The sequence below is a fragment of the Neltuma alba genome, unplaced genomic scaffold (assembly GCF_004799145.2).
Source record: "Neltuma alba isolate B1F8T4 unplaced genomic scaffold, ASM479914v2 tig00011770_pilon, whole genome shotgun sequence".
NCBI lineage: Eukaryota > Viridiplantae > Streptophyta > Magnoliopsida > Fabales > Fabaceae > Neltuma > Neltuma alba.
The window spans coordinates 34,611-58,313 of record NW_021636393.1 but is presented as its reverse complement, the minus strand read 5'-3'; the positions used below and the strand labels follow the sequence as shown (position 1 = coordinate 58,313).

The window sequence follows — 23,703 nt, the reverse complement described above, 5'->3', positions numbered from 1 at the left end:
TGGAAGGGAAAAGCTAGCAAATGGGCTCTATCAAGAATAGCGACAAACGTAGAAGAAGAATGTAAAGGAGTGGTCTTTTAGAAAATACCCTCCATTCCCCCAAAGATACTTAAAACACTGAAGGCTACAATGAATGGAAGGGAAAAGCTAGCAAAGGGGCTCTAGATGGACAGAATCAGTTTAAGCTCATCAGATCTGGATCGTTTATATCTTATTTGAATTGTCTGAATTTGATTTCTTTTTTATTTTTATTTATTCAAAACAATTATTTTAATATATATAGAATTTAAAATAGAGATAATTTCTTAATATCACATTATAAAAAAAATTCTATTTAAAAATAATTAATTTAATATTTTAAATATGAACCATTCAAATCAGATATAAACGGTCTAGATCTAATAAACTTAGAGTGATGAGCACTGAAACTCTAGATGAACCACTTTTACATTTATTTTCGGAGCACGCCATCATATACGTCATTGACTATTCCAAACTGAATGCGCCTTTCGATATACAAGTTGTAAAGAACACATAGACGGAGTTTTGATATGCAAATAACTCAAAGCGGTGCTCTCCATATGCATCGCATAATTGTTGATTAAACGAAATACTATTAAATTGAAATATATATTAAACACAATCAATAAACTTTATGAGCTACTTATAAATCAAATATTCTTTGGATAGATATAAATATATACTACTATATTTTATGTACACCAAGGTGGGTTAAATGCAGTCCGATGGTCAGAACTAGTTTGAATGCTCATGAGATTTGAACCGTACAAACCTAATTTGGACGATCCAGGTTTGATATTTTTTATTTTTATTAATAATTATTTTAACAAGTATATAATCTAAAATAAAGACGATCTCTTAGTTATTGTTTTCAAAGAATAATTTTTTATTTAATAATTATTAATTCAAAATTTTAAATTTAAACTGTTATCAAATTTAGACAATCCAGATCCGATGATATTAGGATGCTCATCCAAACTAGTTACGCAGATGGTTGAGTTAATAGCATGGGAAAAAAAGGACTATGAATACAAACACAATATTTTCAGAGATCCCTGCCTTAATTCCTATGAACCAAAATATGTATAGCTATGCCTATCATATAACATGGTTAATGGTGTGAATAGAGTTATAAATATCATCATGAGAGTCATTCACATTATAAATGATAAAAAAAAACCACTAGCTTAAAAACCTGAAAAACACATAGTTAGTGGCATTATAGAGCTGTGAATATTATTATAAGGGTTGTTAATCACGTTACAAATGTTAAAAAAATCTCAGTTTAAAAACCTAAAAAAATATGTGATTAATGGTGTTAATAGAGTTGTGAATATTGTCATGAAAGTTAGTTGTTAAACACATTACAAATATTGAAAGAGTCCTAAAAAAAGAAGTTAACAGTTGCCTAAACTTCAATGCCCAACAACCCACTTGAACTCCAGCATGAGTTGTTAACAATCGGTCGACCGGTCGGTGAGGAAAAAAATTAAAAATTCACCAACATTTCAAAATTAGAATTTAGTCATTATCATCAATTTAGAAATTGTTAAATTCATGTGACCTTATGGGGATTTTGAAATTCAAAAATTATTTTGTTGGAATTTTCCCCATTTAAAACTATAATTTTGTAGGCCAAAAGTGCCTTTTGTTTAATTACAATTGCGCTTTGCAACTTGCTTGGAAGATTTACTAAAAGACAAAACAATATTGTAGTGATGGTGCATGCAGTGATGTTGGTGAACAATGAAGGACCACACAAGGTTGTAAATGGCCACCACCCATTGAAAGCCTACCCTTCTTCAAAAGTAATATCTTCATTTAGAGTCCCACCAAGCTCTGCCATCTTTGCTCTGTTCAGAGTCTCCATCACAGACTTGAGGCCCAACATCACATTGCCCATGGACGGCCGTTCATTTCCATCATCAACTAAGCACTGTAAAGCAATCTCCGTGTATTCCTTCAAGCTTTCGGGCGTTATACTTTCCTTGATGAATGGATCCGTCGTCTCATAAATCTTATTCTCATTAACACATCTTCGAACCCACTCTACTAGGTTTTGTTGCTGCCTCTCCACTGTACGAATGATAGGAGGCCTTCCACACAATACCTCCAAAAGGACCACTCCAAAGGAATACACATCTGACTTCTCCGTCAACCTTTGACACATGCACTACAAAAAAATATATCCATTGTAGCGGTTAAAGTGAGACATTTCTAGCGGTTTTAACCGCAATAAATAACATTTATAGCGGTTAACAAAACTGCTAGAAACCCAGGCGCAAGAAAAAATTTCTAGCGGTTACGGCAACCGCTGCACAGCATGGTCAAAATGCTAGAAAATTTCTAGCGGTTAACCAACCGCTAGAAAATACTGAAAGGAAAAAAATTCTAGCGGTTTGATAACCACTAGAAATATTCTGAACCAAATCTCATTTTTGCCAGGAATTAAAAATTTTCATTAGCGCGCCAACATTTCTAGCGGTTGAAGAACTGCTAGAAATTTCATGGAAATTAAATATTCCCGCCAATTAAATTTTTGGAATGGCGCCAAAAATATTTCTAGCGGTTTGAACTGCTAGAAATTTCGGAATCACGAAATATTTGTAGCGGTTTAGAACCGCTAGAAAAGTTTTCCATGCCAAAAAAAAAATTTATTGTTTTTCATTATTAGAAAATATAATATTATAATTTTAAAAACCATTAAATAGATTATGTTGAAGAATTTTTGTTAATTTGTATAATTAGTTGTGTTACATTTTATATGTTTAAATTTTGTAATAAACAATATGTAATTAAATTATGAGTGTGTCAAAGGAAGTGAATTTAATTTAATAAGATAATTGAATTAAATAATTAATAAAATAGTTGAATTGAAGGTGAGACAGTTTGTAATATTGAACCTATAGTGTTAGGTTGAGGAGTATTTGAATCAGTTGAGGAGGGCATGACAAGTGTGAGGAAGAAAAATCTGAAAGAAAAGGAGAAATAAATATGTTAGTAAATTTTAAGTAAAAACAAATAAAAGATACAATGACTTATAAAATAAAATTCACTTACCATACAGTAAAGAGAAAGAAACCGCCATATGAGAGAGTAAGAAAAAAAGAGAGAATTATGAGGAAGAATAGGAGAGGAAAGAAAAGAGATGGAGTAAATGAATGTAGAGAAGATATGATATTTATAGAGATCAGTGACACATTTGTAACGGTTTTTTTGTAGCGTTTTATTGCATTTTGTATCTTTTAGTCATTTTCTAGCGTACACATAACCGCTAGTATTTTGTAGCAGTTATAAGTTGTAGCAATTACATAACCGCTACAAATTATAATTTTTTAATAAATTTGTAGCGGTTATGTAACCGCTACAAATTTATTATTTTTTATTTTTAAAAAAACTGTACCAATTTTAATTTATACATATGTATTTATGGACGGAAATTTTTTTTAATAATAACAATTTTAGATGCTGCTATTCTCCATCATCATCCGGCCTGAAAGGACACATTTTAAAAAAATTTGTTAGAATTATAATGTATTTGGAAAAAATTAGTAATTAGTAGTTAATTATTTAAATAATTTAAGAAAAGACGTATACCTGATAATTGGCAAATTATCATCTCCTTGAGGAAAGAAGTCTTTAAAATTCGAGGGTTGGAAGGGTTCACTATCGTAAATAATGTCACCATCACCCATATCATAAAGATCCCGTGGCTTGAGGTGAACAACCATATTCCAGTCTTTATGTTTCTCGTCCTCGACATAGTAAACCTAGTGTGCCTCAGAAGCAAGGATATATGGCTCATCATCTTCAGATGCCCCCATATGAATAAGTCTAGAGAAATTAACTGAGGTGATGCCCAAATGGTCAGTAGCGAGTCCCCGTGAAGTTGTCGTATTTGCCCAGGAGCACTTGAATAGTGTCACGGTGAAAAGCTGGTAACTCAACTCAATAATGTCAATTAGCTTTCCATAGTAAGTGACGCCTCCAAAGCGCATATTGCCATCACTACTGCTAGCATAACATCTCGTTCCGAATGTCCCGCAAACTCCAGAGTTTTGTGTGAGCAATCCCTGATCACGTCCAACCGTACAGAACTTGAAGCCGTTGACATTATATGCGGTAAACCTTCGTGCATGGTCTAACGGACCAAGAGAAAGAGCTTTGAATTCATCTGTGTATGGGCTGTTGTCATTACGTATTCGACGTGTAAACCAACTGGGAAACTCTTTGTGGACTCTTTTATCAATGTCAGCAGAACGCGCACGTCCCCGTAGCTGACGCCTGAGGTAACTCCTAACTCACTACAGTAAAGTGTAACTTCTTAGAAGAGTCAGTAAGAAACAAATATAAAGTGTAAAAGCTAGTGAGCTTATATGATATATATACTTACTGCATGAAGGGTTCAACTTGGCTGCAATTTATCAAAACGTGTCTGTGTGCCTGGAGTTTCTCTGTAGGAGTGAGTCTGAAGAGTTCATATCCTCCAACTGGTTTCCTAACAGGAGGAAATAAAGTTGACGTGGAAGGACCAGGAGGAGAATCATCTACGCGACGCGGGCGATTAAAAGCGTCTCCATGTCATCAAAGTACCTTGAACAGAAAGTTAGGACCTCATCTCCGGAATAACCTTCTGCTATTGACCCCTCAGGCCATGCCTTATTTCTAACATATGATTTTAATTTTCCCAAGTACCTGTAAGTTAAAATTGCATTAATAATTACGAGTAAATGAAAGAACAATGTGAAATTTAAAGAGGCGGGAATAAAAGATAATCTAGTACCTCTCTATAGGGTACATCCATCGATAGTGAACTGGGCCAGCAACCTTTGCTTCTCGAACAAGGTGGACAGTCAAGTGAACCATAACAGTAAAGAATGATGGAGGAAATATCATCTCCAAGTGACAAAGTGTAAGAATAATTTTATTTTGCAGCTGATCAAGCTCTTCCGCTATCAAGACCTTCGCACGCAACTTCTTGAAAAATGAACATAATTCTACCAAAACCACTGATACATCAAAAGGAAGTGTTTTTCAAGGCCAATGGAAGTAACTGTTGCATAAGAACATGAGAGTCATGACTTTTCAACCCAGTAACCTTTCGAGCCTGCAGATCGATACACCTTGAGATGTTGCTAGAATATCCATTTGGTACTTTTATGTTCTTCAACGTCAACAGGAAGATATCCTTGTTCTGCTTTGTCAAGGTGAATTTAGCTGGTTGAAACTTCTCGTTTTCATCAGGCCAAGCCTCTTCATGAATTCCCTAGGCCCGTAAATCTTTTCTAGCTGCGAGATGGTCTTTGGACTTTCTAGCTTCATTGAGCAACGTATATAGCACATTATCGCACATATTTTTTTCAATGTGCATAACATCCAAACTGTGTCGTAGCAAATTAGATTCCCAATAAGGAAGAGTGAAAAATATGCTTCTCTTCCGCCATTGCATAGGTTGCGTATCAGATGTCCCACGAGATCGTCGTCCCAATCGTTCAGGATCCATACTCTTACCAAACTCGACATTAACATCTTCTAACTGCCGTAAAATATCCATACCAGACAAAGTAACAGGAGAATCTCTCTTCTCCTCTTTCCCATCAAAGCGAATCCGTTGTAATCTAAGTCTGTGCTTGGAATCAAGGAATCGTCGATGTCCTATGAAGCACCACTTGCGACTGTGAGGAAGGCGACATGGCATAGAATCAAAATTGCACTTAGGACAGGCCAACCCAGTATGCACATTCCAGCCAGACAAAATTCCCAAACTGGGAAAATCACTTATTGTCCACATCAAGGCTGCACGGAGATTGAATAGTTGCTTGTCATATGAGTCATATGCCTCAACACCATTCGTCCATAGGTCGATCAATTCGTGTATCAACGGTTGTAGGTATACGTCAATATCATTTCTCGGTGCTTTCTTGCCAGGAATGATCATGGAAAGCAAAAAGGAGCTCTACTTCATGCACATCCAAGGTGGTAGATTGTATGGAATTAACACCACCGGCCAGATACTGTAACTTGTGCTCATGTTTCCGAATGGATTGAAACCATCGGTTGCCAATGCAAGACGTACATTTCTAGGATTATTGGCAAAGTCTGGAAATTTCGCATCAAATGCTTTCCACACCTTCGAGTCTCGTGGGTGCCTTAACCTACCATCTGGATTTTCCTCCGTCGCGTGCCACCTCATGTGCTGAGCCATTTTTGATGACATATACATTCTTTGTAACCGCGGTTTCAAAGGAAAGTATCTAAGAAAATAATATATTAAAAATTTAAAATACCAAATATTTAAATACTAAAAATTGATGACATAATCAATTGTTTTAAGAATTTCAAATATCGAATATTTAGAGACGGAACAAGTAACACACTGTAATAATTTGTACCTGAGAATTTTGCCCGTTTTTTCTTTTGCTTTTTGCCCTTCCGTATCGACTTATAGCGTGACGTCTTGCATCTCGTACAAATCTCTTTGTTGGCATCATCTCCCCAGTATAGCATACAGTCGTTTGGGCATGCATCTATCTTCTTATAGTTCAAGCCAAGCTTGTTAATAATCTTTTTTGCTTCGTAAAAAGATGGAGGGAATTCAGCTTGTGGGAAAGCATCTCCCAGTAATTCCAACAACATGGACATCGCCTTGTCAGTCATACCACACAAGCATTTGATATGATACAGCCTCACCAAGAATGACAACTTCGAATACTTTGTGCACCTAGAATAAAGAGGCTTGTCAGCTTCGGTCATGAGGTCAAAAAATTCCCGAGCAGTTTCGTTTCTTAGAAACTCCGATTGAGGTCCCTCTACTTCATCTTCGTTGGGATTCGGGCTTTTGTGAACACCAAAAGCATCACGCACAGTATCATTCAAGGCATCGGCTTCATCCACTCGAACTCCCATCCGTGAAACTACTGGAACTGACTCAGCACCCATATCTAGCCGTTCCCCATGTAGTTGCCAAAATACATACTCTCGCGGAAAGGGCTTAAAGATTAAATGTTCTCTAACAATATCTTTGGGATGTCACTTCTTGAAATTACATTTAGGACAGGGACACTGAATCTTACCATTTACGGCAGCATTGACGAAAGCAAAATCCAAGAAATAGTTTAGACCAGCCAAGTATTGCGGAGTTGACCGGTGCAAGTTGATCCACGACCTATCCATCACTAATATTGCTCAAATTTCGTGAACATATGACACAGGAAGCTCAAAGAGAAGTTAAAATGGAATTCAGTTGGAGTGCTTTAGCTTATAAAGGAGGCTGTCAACGGAGTGCAACGGTCAATTTTTTGTAGCAGTTACAAAACCGCTACAAATTTCTAGCGGTTTTAACGGAAATTTTTATTTTCCAGCGGTTAATAACTGCTAGAAATTCAATCTCCAACGGTTATAAAATTTCTAGCAGTTTGTAACCGCTACAAATTCATAGAGTTTCGGTTGAATTTTCTAGCGGTTTTATAACCCCTAGAAAATTTTCGCCTTGATTTTCTTACGGTTTATTAACCGTTAGAAATGATATTATTTTAAAATATTAAATATTGCAAAGGTATTTTAAATACTGCGCAATAAATTAATAACATTTTTAGTACAATATATTGATTAACACGTGATATAAACAAAATTATTAACAAATTATTAACATTTATAAATATTTATTAAATTAATAAATAATTATAGAAATATTTAATTTATAGAAATATTTTGATTAATTAACATGTTTAACGTGTTTAATAAATTGTAATATTCATGTAGTAATAAATAAATAAATATTTCAATATTAATTAATACTTGACATAAATAAAATTATAGAAATTGTAGGAAATAGAATAATATGGAAAATAATTCTCTTGTATTTCATTGATCAGAATATACACATATATATACAAGTGAGAGGAGCCTCTGCATTAATGGCCCATTATGATAATATCATATCCTATCAAATCCTAATCATAATTACATAATATTTACATATCAAATCATATCATATCTCTACACTCCCCCTCAAGTTGGAGCATAAATGTTAAGCATGCCCAACTTGTCACACAGATAGTCAACACGAGTCCCATTTAGAGCTTTAGTGAGAAGGTCGCCCAATTGATCACTAGAACGCACATATCCAGTGGAGATGAAGTTCTCCTTAAGCTTGTCTCTGATAAAATGACAATCAATCTCAATATGTTTGGTACGTTCATGGAACACAGAATTGGAGGCTATATGTAGGGCAGCCTTATTGTCACACCACAACTTTGCTGGCAAAGTGGTTTTGAGGCCAACTTCCTTTAATAGCTGATATATCCAGATTATCTCACATACAGACTGTGCCATAGCTCGGTATTCTGCCTCTGCGCTCGATCTGGACACCACATTTTGTTTCTTGCTTTTCCAGGACACCAGATTCCCGCCCACAAAGACACAGTATCCTGTAGTAGACCGTCTCGTGGCCTTTGATCCACCATGATCTGCATCACAGAAGCACTCAATGTCTGTATGGCCATGATTTTTGTATAATATCCCACGACCTGGACATCCCTTCAAATAATGTAACACGTGCTCCAAGGCTTCCCACTGTCTGACAGTCGGGGATGCCATGAACTGGCTTAGTACACTGACTGGATAAGTAATATCCGGACGAGTTACAGTGAGATAGTTTAACTTGCCAATCATTCTCCTGTACCTCTCAGGATTCTCAAATGGTTTGCTCTTCTGAGCCTCAAGCATCCGTTTCTCATCATCAAGAGAATCATCGAGTGGTATGCTCCCATCAGCGTCAAGGAGTGGGTTGTGAACCATAGGAAACTTGGTCGGTGCTGCTCCCAACTTTCCAGTTTCCTTCAGGAGGTCAAGAACATATTTGCGTTGTGTCAGTAATATGCCCTTCTTGCTTCGCATAACTTCAATACCTAGAAAGTATGTCAGAGAGCCCAGATCCTTCGTCTGAAAGTGGGAATTAAGAAAGGACTTGAGGGACGAGATGCCCGAACCATTACTGCCTGTGATCACAATGTCATCTACATATACCACCAAGAGAATCATGCCAGCCGCTGTTCTTTGATAAAATACAGAATGATCGCACTTGCTTTGGCTCATGCCAAATTTCTGTACGACAGTACTGAACCGGTCAAACCATGCACGAGGGCTTTGCTTCAAACCATACAAGGACCTCTTAAGGCGACATACTTTCCCATGCTCCCCCTGAGCAACGAACCCAGGTGGTTGCTCCATATAGACCTCTTCATGAAGATCACCATGTAAGAATGCATTTTTAATGTCTAATTGATGTAGATCCCAATCATAAGTAGCAGCCAGAGAGATGAACAGACGGACAGATGAGAGCTTAGCAACAGGAGAAAAGGTTTCGGAATAGTCAATGCCATAGGTTTGTGCATAACCTTTAGCCACAAGGCGAGCCTTAAGGCGGTCAAGTGTGCCGTCAGCCTTAGTTTTCGGAGTTAACACCCATTTACATCCAATGGCCTTTTTACCCGCCGGTAAATCGACCAGGGTCCATGTACCAGCTCGATCAAGGGCCGCCATCTCCTCTTCCATTGCAGCACGCCAACCTGAGTGGGCCAAGGCTTCACGAATAGTTCTGGGCACAGAGATAGTATCTAGGGAGGCAACAAAGGAACTGGACACAGGAGACAAGCGGTCATATGAAACAAAGGACGAAATAGGATGGGCACAAGTACGTTTACCTTTGCGAAGGGCAATGGGTAGATCAAGAGAGGCATCCGGGTCTGGAACAGGAGGTGTCTCAGGATTAGGGTCAGAACGAGGTTCAGTGTTGCTCAACTCAGGATCTGAGGGCGAGGCGGACCAGGGAGGAATAGAAGCTGGCGTGGCGGTAGTAATCTCCGTTGACCGTTGTGTATACACACGATCAAAGGGTTGAACGAGTGCGGGAGCGGGTGCTTGCGACGACAGTGATGGTGAGGTGACAGAGTATATTAGAAGGTCATCCTCCTCCGCAGGTGGAGCAGGTGGGGAAGAATGCGAGAAATATGGTGTGGACTCCTGAAAGGTGACATCTGCAGATACTAAATAACGATTGAGAGTAGGTGAGAAACAACGATAACCTTTTTGGACCCGAGAGTATCCAAGGAAGACACATTTAAGAGACTTTGGGTCTAACTTTGAAATAGATGGCCGTACATCCCGCACAAAACAGACACACCCAAATATCTTAGGAGCAATAGGGAACAAAGGCTTAGAAGGAAAGAGGGTAGAAAAAGGAGAGTTACCATCAAGAACAGAGGAAGGCATTCGGTTAATAAGGAAGCAGGCAGTGGAGACCGCGTCAGCCCAAAATGGTTTAGGAACCTGCATTTGAAACAAAAGTGCACGGGCCACCTCAAGTAGGTGGCGATTTTTTCTTTCTGCAACACCATTTTGAGCTGGTGTATCGACACAAGATGACTGATGAAGTATACCATTTTGAAGCATGTAAGATTGGAACGAAGCAGAGAGATATTCTTTAGCATTATCACTTCGTAAGGTGCGAATAGAAACATTAAATTGAGTTTTAATCTCAGCACAAAAGGCACAAAAATGGGAAAACAATTCAGAACGATGTTTCATTAAATATAACCAAGTTGTCCGGGAATAATCATCAACAAATGTAACAAAGTATTTAAACCCTGCTTTGGACTCTACAGGACAAGGACCCCAAACATCAGAATGGACTAACTCAAAAGGGGATGAAACCCGTTTATTGACACGAGACACTAAAGGAAGACGATGATGCTTGGCAAACTGACATGACTCACAATCTAAAGACGACAAATGCTGAAATTGAGGATAAACTTTCTTAAGAGAAGATAAAGACAAATGACCCAATCGACAATGAACTTCAAAGGGAGAATGACTGCTAGCGCAAGCTACCGCATGAGACACCCGATCATCCAGTATATAGTGCCCGCCAGATTCATAACCTCTACCAATAATCCGCCTCGTCAAAAGATCCTGTATCAAGCAATGAGAAGGAAAAAGTGAGACCCAACAGTTTAGTTGACGGGTGAGTTTACTGGGAGATAGGAGATTAAAAGCAAGTTTAGGAACATTTAGCACAGATGACAAACGGATAGAGGGTGTGGGATTAACAGTGCCAGAACCGAGAACTTGAGACTGGGAACCATCAGCGATGGAAACACTTGACGGATTGGCAAAAGCATTATAAGAGGAGAAGAGATGGCTGTTACCTGTCATATGATCAGTAGCCCCGGAATCTATGATCCACTTTGAGGAAGAAGAAGCAAGGGCAGTAGCATTATTACCTGTTGTAGCTGCGGCACTCACAGACGGTGTAGTAGATTTTAACTGGGCATACTCAGCAGCAGAAATCGTGACTGTGTCACTGGCTTGTGTAGCCACGTGGGCAGAGTTATTCCGTTGCTGTTTATTCTGAAGTTTTCGACATGTGCGTTTTGTATGCCCCGGTTCTTTGCAGTAATAACACACTACCCCACTGGAGTCAGAAGGGGCTCCCCCTTGCTTCGAACCACCACGGGTAGGCCCCCCGCGGTTATCAATAGGACTACGAGTCTCATAGGTGCCCTTACTGAGCAAGGCACTTGTAGGAATACTAGCAGCTGGTGGCAAGAGATTCTCAGCTCTCATTACTCTGGAAAACACATCTTGAAGGTCAGAAATTTCAGATCCGGATAAGATTTGAGACCGAACTGTGTCGTACTCAGGTGGGAGACCAGTAAGAAAGCTCATAATAGCCATTTGCTCCCGTTGCTTATGCTGAACCTTCAAATCAGCAGTAAGAGGCATTAACACATTCAGTTCTTCATACATCCTTTTAAAGTCCATAAAGTAGGCTTTGAGAGGACGATCCTGTTTTTCAGAACGATAGAAAGCTTTGCAGACCTCGTAAACACGAGAGATATTTCCTTTTCCTGAATACAAAAAATCTAAATAATCCATTAGTTCCTTAACCAATTCACAGTGATTAATAGAGGGAATAATCTCACTGTCAATGGAATTACGGATCTGGAAAAATAGCCGTGCATCATCCCGCAACCAGGTCTTTTTGGAATCAGTTGTTGGAGGATCATCAGTCAGATGGTCTTCCTTCTCAATGCTCCGCAGATAGAGGCGAATGGTTTTACTCCAATCCAAATAATTTACCCAAGTCAACTTGTGATCAGTAATTTTAGTAATAGTTGGGACAAGCTCCGAGACAGATTTAATTTCCGCCATAGATGAAGTGCACTAACCAAAGGGAATGCGAAAGAGTGTTACACAGGAACACAAAGCACGATACCTGGATTACCTAATGAATACCAAGGCAGTGAAAAGGCCAACAGCTACACAGGGAGCTGCAAACAGAACTGAATTGCACAAACAGCGTGCCGGAGATGCGCTAGAAACGAAACAGAACGCCAGAAAGTAATAAACCGTACGGACTGTACGGACGCCGAGTGAACAGTGCAGAGCGCACGGACTGTACGGACGCCGCCGGAAAGTCGATGAACAGTGCAGACGTACGGACTGTACGGACACTGTACGGACGCCGAGTGAACAGTGCGGCGGTGGTACTGTAGCAACCGAAAATTAACACCCAGAGAGAAAATTCCCACGCTCTGATACCATGTAGGAAATAGAATAATATGGAAAATAATTCTCTTGTATTTCATTGATCAGAATATACACATATATATACAAGTGAGAGGAGCCTCTGCATTAATGGCCCATTATGATAATATCATATCCTATCAAATCCTAATCATAATTACATAATATTTACATATCAAATCATATCATATCTCTACAGAAATAAATAAATAAAGTAAACAAATAAATAAAATTTAAATAATATCTAAATAGTGTATAAAATCATAAAATCAAAATTCTAATAAAATCCTATACAATGAAAGCAAGATAAATCATAGGTGAGGGGTAGAAGCAGCATCATTGTGATCGTCCTCCGCTGGATCCTTTGGCTGGGGGTGGGCAGGCTGCTCAACGTGCTAGGACTGGACTGGCGGATGGGGGGGTAGGGGCGGGACTGGTGGCAGGCGTAGGTCGGGGATCTCAGGAATCAAGATGTTTGGAGCCATACTGACCACCACATGACGCATAGCCGTAGCAGCTGCCAAGAGCTGGTCAAGCTGTGCCTGGAACTGAGCATCACGCTCCTGCAGCTGACGATCACGCTCCTCGATGCTGGCCTCCACCCTGGCCTCGATGCTGGCCTCTAACTCTTGTCTGAGCTCCTCTCGCAACTCCTCTAAGGATGAAGAACCTGGCCGCTTCGCTCTCGCACTCGCCTGAGAGCTCCCTGCAGTATATGAAGGGCCAGCGCCACTTGAGCGGGGCAACCTAGTCGATGTAGGTCCAAGTCCAAGCCCACTAACTCAACCAGGGTGCTACGGCCGGCCACAACCCGCTAAAAGTGAGGCGGTGGGATCCAAGGCAAACCCCTGAGACTCACGCAACTCGGTATCGACCTGAGTCATCCGTACCTACCAAAATTAATATAAAGAAGTTAATTATAATAAAATGATATTTACACTGTGATATTATATTAATATTTAATTTATTACTTACCGCTATCTCCTCAACCTCATCCGACGCACACCCGTCTCGAGGTCTATACACCATCGGCCACATCTCGCCATAAGTGGTCATGTATCCCCGCTCCTGCCGTATCTTTTCCCTCTGTAAATGAAATCAAAGAAATAATTAGTTACAAATTAAATACATATATATATTTAATAAATTTATTTCAAGTACTCACAATCTCGTCATAAGTGATCGCAAAGCTCCTGGATCTAGCCCTATGACGTATCGTCTGATGCTTGACGCTCCCAGCATTTCTCCTAGAAAGAGCCTGAAGCAAAATGTAAAAAAATTAAATTAAATTAGTCAAGTCGGATAAAAAATAAAGAAATTATAATTAATACAATATTATCATACCATCTGGTCAACTGTCATCCTAAAATAGACGTAACTGGACCAGTCTTGCTCCGGGACTCCACCAGGACATCTGCCAGTATCTCCTGCAGGGGCCTCGTCCCGTCACCTTTCTTCTCCCTCCACAGGTCGGCCCTCCTATTCTTCCATACCATCCCAAGCCTCTTAATCGTGTCAGCCCTCAACTCCTCCCCCAGAATAAATTTACTCTATGATTAAAATAATAAATTAACTAAATAACAAATTATAAACAAACAATTAAGCAATTTCAATAAAAATATTTAGTTTTTAACTAATTTAAAAATATTATAAATAAAATATAAATTATATCAAAAACAAATAATAATTAAACAATTAAGTAATTTAAATGAAAAATATTTTTATTCAACTAAATTTAAAATTATTATAAGTAATAAATTAATGAAATCAATAACAAATTATTTTTAAATAATAAAATAATTTAAATAAAAAATATATATATTCATTTAACTACTTTTAAAAATATTATAAATAACAAACAAATTAAATAAATAAAAAATTATAATCAAACAATTAAATTATTTGAAAACAAAATATAATCATTTATTTAAATTAAAAAAAATATAAATAACAATTTTATATTACCTTTATCATTTCCCAACCTTGCTGCTTCTTCTCTAAGGTGATCTTCTTCCAATCCTGCACGTAGATGGCGAACAGCGTCCACTGCTGACCAAGGAGGCGCACGTACTTGTTGTACAACTGGCCACCTTTCTTCGTTGGTTGGCCCAACTCATTGAGCGGCACAACCACTCGTCCGCTCGTCATCATAGACAACTCTCTAGCTGTTAGCCTCCTATAGGACCTGTTCCCCTCAGTGTTTGCAAAATTTAATTAAGAAATAAATTATATATCAATGAATTAATACAATTTCTATATAAATTAAATACTTATCAAATTTAAAAAAGTTAAATAAATACTTACCCACAAATTCCACCTCAAAACTAGCCTGACGTCTGCGAGCAGGACGCTGCGCAGCTTGGGGATTCTCATTCCCCTGAACCTGCTCCTCCTCCTCCTCTTTGTCAGCAGCATCAGCATCAGCATGGGGTTGCTCATCCCCAGTCAAATGAGCCTCCTCAGTCTGCTCAATATCATCCTGCTCCATAAAACTAAGGATATCCTCCTCGCTGAGATCGTAGTCATGAATGCTGGAGAATGGCTCACCAGCATCATGACGATCCTCACTGGGTCTAGCTCTCTCAAGATCAACTGGCTCCTTTCCTGGCCGACGACTCATCCTAATAACAACAAATAGTAATTATTTATAAATAAAATAAAAAGAAAAATTATTTATAAGCCACAATATAATAAATAAAACATAAAAATAAAAATTATTTATAAATAAATTACTACTTCTACCTGAAAATAAAGATCTGCAACTGAATCAGAACTCGGATATATTTTGTGGAGAAAATTCAGCAGAGCTTCGCTTCCTGAATGACTGAAGAAGTGAAAGTGAAGGGCGGGTATATATAGGCCGCGCATTTCTAGCGGTTTTTGGTAAAACTGCTAGAATTTGGTGGAAACCGCTAGAAAGTCTCATTCTTTGGCGGTTTGTTGGCCTGAACCGCTAGAAAGTAAATGCTACAATTTTGGCACCAAATTCCTGCCAAAACCCGGGAAAGGTTCTAGCTATGAATTTCTAGCGGTTAGGTTATAACCGCTAGAAATATGCGGCCAATGGTCAAAGCGTCGCTAATTTGCAGCGGTTTTTCTTAAAACCGCTAGAAATGTTAGAATTTTCTAGCGGTTTAATTGAACCGCTAGAAATATTCCGCTGCTAACTAAGCATTTTCTTGTAGTGATGTAATACTCTGGATCTAAATATCCAATGCTTCCTTTTACTAGTGTGCTTATGTTAATGTTCGATCTCGTGATTCCTGAGGATCTTATTTTGGAGAGTCCGAAATCTGAAATCTTGGCCATCCAGTTCTCATCTATCAGGATGTTTGTTGACTTGATGTCACGGTGAATGATAGCGTGCTTTGCACCTGTATCTAAATAGTGCAGTCGTCGTGTTGCACCCAGACAAATCTCCAGCCTTTGATGCCAAGAAAGCATGAGCTGATTAGACTCATAGAGATGGTCACGTAGGGTCCCCCAAGCCATGAAATCGTAGATGAGGATCATTCCGTTGCCATCGTTGCAGTAGCCAATGAGAGATACTAAGTGATTGTGACGAAGTTGGGACAACATTTCAATCCCTGTTCAGAACTCATGGAGCCTTTGCTGCGACCCTTGTTTGAGTCGTTTGATTGCAGCCGGCGTTTGACTGTCGTTAACATAACCTTTCTAGACGTTGCCGAATCCTCCGATGCCAATGATGAAGAGTTCATTGAAGTTGTTGGTGGCATCTCTGACCTCAGCAATTGAAAAGCGATGGCAGAGTTCCGTCAGCACAACTGAGCCATTAGTAATACACTCACAAGTTCCATCACTCAACTTGATGTTCTTCCCACAAGTGATGAGGAAGAATGCGATGCTGGAAATCAGAATGACGATGGAAGCTGAAACACCCACAATGACCCCGATTACATTCTTGCTTGCTTTTGGGGTAGATCATTAGGATTGGGGTGAGGTGGAGGAGGATCAGGGTTAGGTCCGGCTAGATTACTTTGTGAATCACTGATCTTGAAAATCTCAAGCACATTTAAGAACGCATCATTGTACTCTAACGGTGATTGCAAGTCAGGATGCATTTTAAGGGTGTGTTTGGCATGAGGGATTTGGGAGGGAGGGGAAAGAAGGAGAGGAAATTTTATTCATTTCTCCTTATTTGGCAACACGCAAATTTTAGGAGGGGAGGAAAAATTTTTAAAAATTTTCCCTCCCGTCCCCTCCCCTCCTCAACCTCCCCTTCAAAATTGAGAGGATTTAAAAGAAAAAGGTAATATTTTGTCATGTTGTGACCATTATACCCATATTTTACCATGTTGTGACTATTATGTCCATATTTTATCATGTTGTAACTATTATGCCCATATCTTAAATAAAATAAGCAAAATTGTCCATATTAAAATATTTTTCCCTCCTCTCCCCTTTTTTTTTTGTAAATCTAAATAAGATAATATTAAATCCTTCTACTGTCTTCCCCTCTCAGCCGTCGTGTTGATATCTGGATTAAGCCCACAAAAATGGAGTCTCAGCATGTACGTAAAGCCTGAAACGACAGGAAATTTCCAAGTAAGGTTAGTGTTCATTTTCACATTTTTATGCTTTCCCATATCGCGTTCTGTTCGATAGAGTTCCTCAGGTGCTGTGTAATTAGGAACTTTCGTGAACATCAGGGGTCTTCTTTCACCTTCCAAATCAGCAGGTAGAAAAGAACTTCCAACAAAGAAACTGTCATCGCTGTCCCAAGACCGGAGCATTCCCGTGTCTTTCGTAGGTGAGATTTGGCTTCGACCCACGTTTAGCCTGTACCGTGTCTGGAGAGCAACGTCGTCGGATATGCTAAACCTGCCCACCGAACCAATTAATTTGAATCCCAAGTCGTCGGGTTTGATGTAATAGAGATCCTCAGGCATGGAGACAATCTCAATTCCATTAACAAACGCATAAGAATCTGGGTGTGTTGAATTGGGAGTGAAAGTTAAGTTGAGCCTCTCGCCATCCCCGACATTGACGCAATATTCTGTGAACATGGTATCTTCACGGTCAGCATCGGCCGTGACCGAAGCATTGAAATCCTTAAGGAGTATGAACCCACCAGATTTGACAGTGAAGAAGGCATCGAAACGATCAAAACCCGGGTACGAAGCTGGGTATAAGAAGAGACGAAGGAATTTCTGGCCTGGAGAGACAGGGAATGAATATGAGAACCGAGAGCGAGAGAGACGAGCCGTGGTGTAGGGGACTTGCTGGGCAGAAGGAGATTGAGTAAGTGCCGTAGTTGGAACAGATTTGTCTTTTTTGGGTAAGAACTTTGAATCGTTGTCTCCAGTCCATGTCCGACCATTTCCCGTTGAGGTGCCGGAGCTGCCACAGTTAATGCTTAAAAGATCATCGGGGGTGTAAAAAGAAGCAAGTGGGGAAGCGTAAAGCAGGGGGAAACAGAGGAAGAAGATGGTTCTTAATGATGCAGAACTGGCGTGATTATTGAAGCTCATCTCTGGAAGAAGCAGACGAAGGCTGGTTTTCATGGAGGTAAATTTTGTAGTGCAGAAACTGAAATCTGTTCCCGACAAGTAGGAGTTGGGTTAACGAATGCTGGTGGTTGCTTGCTGGGAAGCTTCGCGGGAGGCTAAAAGTTCAAAGTCTATACCAAAATAAAAATCGTCCGTAGACTTAAGTACTTCCATGCCAAGTGGACCAATAATAGCTGTGAATCTCATAAACGGTCATGGGGACATGGACTATATATGCGATAGGGCAACAATTTAGGGGATCCACTCCACGAGTCCACGTTCTTTTCCGTCACAGGACTCTTTCATCTCAATCCTTACTGGTCACATTTTGTTGTGCAATGTTAAGATTTATACCCGTAGGAGCTTATTAGAGTTTTTTTTAATGAAATGGAAAAATCTGCTTCATTTTATCTTTTAAATTTATGATCACACATAAGCTTTCTTGGATAAATTGCACCAATAAAAAGATTATGATGACAAGTGCACATGAGAAATAAGATTAGGAGTATTTTGTGGTACTTTATCCTTTATCATTTTTTTTTTTAAAAAAATTTTATTGCTTGCACCTGTTAAAGGAATTTCTATAAAAAGGATAAGTTCTGATGTAAATAAATTATTGAGATATTTTGTTAAAATCAACACATATTTTACAAACGACTAACTTATCAATTAAATTTCATCTAAACAATTTAGAACTTTGGAAAAAAGATAGTGAAAGAATCATTCCAAGATATCACTCCCTCTGGTCTAAATATTTGAGTTAGATAAGTAACTTATAGAGATATTTTGTTAAAACCAACACATATATATTTCACAAACGATTAACTTATTTGATATTTTAATCTCTATGAGTTACTTATCTAACTCATACATTTAGACCAGAGGGAGTGATATTTTGGAATGATTTTTTCACTATCTTTTTCCCAAAGTTCTAAATTGTTCGGATGAAATTTAATTGATTACTTTAGATTTATCTTTTTATGCTTATTATTTTAATAATAGTTTTATAAAAAAGTATTGGAGGATTAGGACAAATTTGCACAAAATTTGGTTGAGGATTTGGGTTCATTTTAGTTAGTTTCTCTGTGTTTGTTTTAGGGCTTGATTTTATATCCATATATTTCTTAGTTTTATGGTTTCTCAGAGTGAGCAAGTAAATTAAAAAGAAAAGCACATATCAATAAACAGAGAGAATTTTTTTTTCCCCGATTAATGGGTGGTGGGAGTGCATACATTAGCTAAAAGCAAATTACTTATATTGAAAAAATAAAAATAAAAGACGACGATATATACATTAGGTATAAGGTCTATCTTGTTGCTGGGTGTCACTACAAAAAATTCGACCTTCAGCGGCGACAAAAGTCGCTGCTGAAAGTCCAAAAGTCGCCGCTGAAAAGTTTCAGCGGCGACATTTTGTCGCCGCCAGGTCGTCGCCATAGCGGCCATGGCTGAAACTTATCAGCGGCGACAAAAATAGTCGCCGCTGAAAGTGAATTTTCAGCGGCAACTTTTATCAGCAGCGACTTTTCGTCGCCGCTTAAAGGTGAGAGTTTACCACCCGGAAAGTGTCGCCACTGAAACATAAGAATCAACGGCGACTAATGTCGCCGCTGATTGTGGCTTCAGCGGCGACTCTTTTGTCGCCGCTGAATCCTTTTTTAGCGGCGACAAAGAAGCCTTTTTTAGCGGCGACACTTTGTCGCCGCTGAAGCCATAATCAGTGGCAACACTTATGTCGCCGCTAAAACAAGCTTCAGTGGCGACACTTTTGTCGCCGCTGATTACCCTTTTTTTGTGATTTTAATTATTTTTATAATATATTAATTATGCAAAAAATTTTATTTATATTCCTGATAAATATTATCAAAAGGTTTAATAAAAATAAAGTAATTAACACACAAATATAATATATTAAATGATAAGATTTATATAACCATCAAAGTGTTTTTGTGTCTTTAACTAAAAAAAAATTGTTCAATTAAAGGATACATTACATAATGCAAAAGAAAAATTATGTAGAAGGAGGGACACTAGAAGTAGGGGTATCTGCAGGAGCATTTAACTACATCTTTTGCATGAAAGCAGTGAACTGAGCTTGTATTCTCTGTTCCATCAGTTGCTCCATCCTTTGTTCAAGTTGTGTACGCTCTGCTTCCATCTTTGCTCGCTCTGCTGCACGTTCTGCTTCCATCCTCTCTCGCTCTGCAGCAAGATTTGCTTCCATCTTTTCTCGCTCCTCCTGAAATCTTCTTTCAAACTCTTCATACAACTATGTGCGTACATTCTCAAGTGAATCACTAGATTGAGTGTGAAGTCTCTTCCTTCGAGGCTCTGCTCCATAACCTTTTCCTCTAACATATCCTGACCTCTCACCAAGAACAGCTGTCAATATCTCATCAGAGGTCATTCGAGCATCACTCTCTAAGGATTGCTGCTGAACGAGCTCATGCATGCGATCCTACAGTGACAAATTACAAATTACATTAATGAAAAAAATAAAATTATTTAATTAAACATAAAGGACAAATATTATGTATACATAAATCTCTTCAGATCGCGGATCCACCCACTCTAACTGGCCATCTGCGGTCTTCCTAGTATGTGTTATCTCCCAAACCTGATCTGGGGGGGCAGGCTGTCTAGTGGTGGGGTCTCTCTATAAAACATAATATACAAAAATAACAAATCTTGAAAAATAAAAAAAAATTGATGAGAAAAATAAAATGTAGTGAAGAGGCAACTTACTACAGAGAACTCAACCTCCGCAAATGATCGAGGACCACATGTATGCTTTGTTAGTTGTTTTGCTCGGTTTTGTGTGTTCCTAGCACTTTTGTTCTACATGAAATTTGAGTAACTACTAAGCATGTTGAATGATATAATTATATTATCCATTTAAATAGTTAGTATTTCGTAAGATACCTTAAATGGATCTGACTAAAAATATGTTAATAACCACTCCCAATCTTCAAAACTTACAGTTTGAGGTGGATTTGCCAACCTTTCTTCATCAGTGTCAAATTTCTTATAGTGAGTATGCAAGTTGGTCTTCCAATTTCTGAAAGCATTTTGCAATGTAGTCACTATCATTTTTTGGAACTTCTCTTCATCTGTTGCAACAGCAGGTTGAAATTTTTCCTAAAATAAAAATCAATATCAACATAAGTACTTGTTTTGAAAGCATAAATAAACTAAGATATATATTTACTAAACATAAATTGTACCTTCACTTTTAAAATCATAACATCAATATAATTTGTGTAAACATTCTTCCATTCAGCACAATCCTTCAAAGATATTGTGGTTCTAATAACATAACCACAATAATTAGCTAGCTCTCTTGCTCCTCGCCCTACTGCTCTTGTCATGTCATCTGTGAAAGTAAGCTCAATCTTTCCTCCAAATTTAGTCATTAAGTCCACATTGAGCGACTTATAAACTCCTCTACCTTTCTCAATTATATTAGAAGACCCTATCATTCAAGTGAACAAATAATACAGTCAAAAGTATGTAATGCTGATTAGTTACTTGTATTATATAAAAGTAAAGAAAATTTACCTGCACTACTGTTTTGAGTAGGGGGAGAGTCGGCAGGCAATTCCTCAAATTGCACTTGGAGTGGTCGAGGTGAAATGGTAGGTCTAATTGCAGGAGTAGAGCTAATACCTCCACTACTTGTGCTGCCATGTCGTGTGAAGAAAGAGCTTCTCCCACCTCGTCCTCTCTTTAGCCCTGACATATCCTGTAATAATGTACAAAATTTAGATTACTTTTTATGTTAATAAAACTACTCTTTATGAACATAGTACATATTAACAAAAATTACAAAATCTAACTTGTCAAGAATATATTAGTAAAAACACCATTTATAAGGATTGTAGTTTCATTCTGTTGAGTCCTCTGTGGTACTATCATTATCTTCTATTTCACCTTCAATGTCACTTTCTTCTTCAGTATCACTATCATTATCATCAAGCACATCTTCTTCATCACTATCTTCATGAACTAGTGAATTGGATTCACTATCATCAATAAATCCAGTCTCCATAGTATGAATATTACTTCTTTGTGATGGTTCTCCTACTTGAATGAAAGTTTGGGGTTGTACATCATCTCCACACAAGTCAATAAAGATATCATGCTGTATAAGACTTGCATTTAAATCAACCACCAATTGTTGATAAGGCTCTTCATCAACCATTGCAATATTAATACCACTACCAACATTAACATTTTCAATCGGCATATTGAACAAGTCACGTGGATTCGTTTTGACAACAACAATCCAACCCGGTTCAACAATATCATCCACATAAAAAACTTGCTTTGCTTGAGATGCTAAAATAAATGGTTCATTAGTTTGTAATGAACATTGAGTGTTGATACTTGTGAACCCATACTTATCCACCTTATATCCTTTGCCATAATTAGCGACATCCCACCAGTGACACTTAAACAAGTATTTTTTATTCTCTATGTAAGATAACTCATAAATATGCTCTAACACACCATAATATTCTTTATCAGCATTAGTGTCATCACCCTTGGCCATGACTCCATCATTTTGAGTTTTTTTCCCTATTGCCCGATCTTTTGCATGAAAGCGAAATCCATTGCCTATAAACATAGAGTAACGATTGACCACTCTCGATGGACCAATTGATAAACTTTTGAGTTCAGGACTTACAAAGCCTTGTGTGGACAACGCTATCACCTATTAAAGAAGAATCATTCCTTAAATATGCATGAATATTATTAATATAAACTTCAAAGCTCAAAGTCTAGAACTTACTCGTGAACGGAACCAATCAGGAAACTCTTTATATTGCCTTTGCTCACTCATTAATCCCCGAGCTTCAAGTTCTCTCCTATGTTCCCTACATGTTTTTACACAAGTGAGAAAAATATAAATTATAACAAATTCATTCTTATTAAGTTAAGTTGACGTACTCTATGAATGGCCAAGTTTCTTCACAATTTTGGAGCACATACATTCTTGCTTGACAATACTCTTCATAAGAAAGAGAGACTGATTCAAAATGTCCTTTAGCTTCACCACTTTTCTTGAACACTGAAAGCTCATTACTGATATTATTATCATTGATGTCATCATTCCGATGCTGCACATTAAATTTAGTAGGAATGTCTTTCAAGTATCGTGAACAAAAAGTTAGACTTTCATCTGCCAAATATCCTTCTGCAATTGATCCTTTAGGTTGGGCCTTATTGCCAACATATGACTTGAGAGTTCGCAAATACCTACAACAAAAAGTCGAGCCTTATTGAATGGTTTTAAATGATAGATTACAAATATAATTGTAAAGTAACCTTGTTAAAGTGAATTACCTTTCTATGGGGTACATCCAACGATACTGAACTGGCCCACCAACTTTTGCCTCTCCCGCTAAGTGTATAGGCAAATGAACCATTACGTCAAAAAAAACAGGTGGGAATATGGTCTCTAACTAGCACAAAGTTATTTCTATTTGACTTTGAAGTTTGTCAAGTTCTTCACATGTTAAACACTTTGAACAAAGATTTTTAAAAAATCTTCCCAATTGTATTATTGGTTCACATACTTGGG

At 38.1% G+C, this 23,703-nt stretch overlaps 1 pseudogene; it reads right to left on the bottom strand.

Annotated features, from left to right (window-relative positions):
* Positions 1 to 1,813: 1,813 nt before the first annotated feature.
* On the bottom strand, positions 1,814 to 16,691 carry LOC114717702 (receptor-like protein kinase FERONIA; annotated as a pseudogene).
* Positions 16,692 to 23,703: the final 7,012 nt, after the last annotated feature.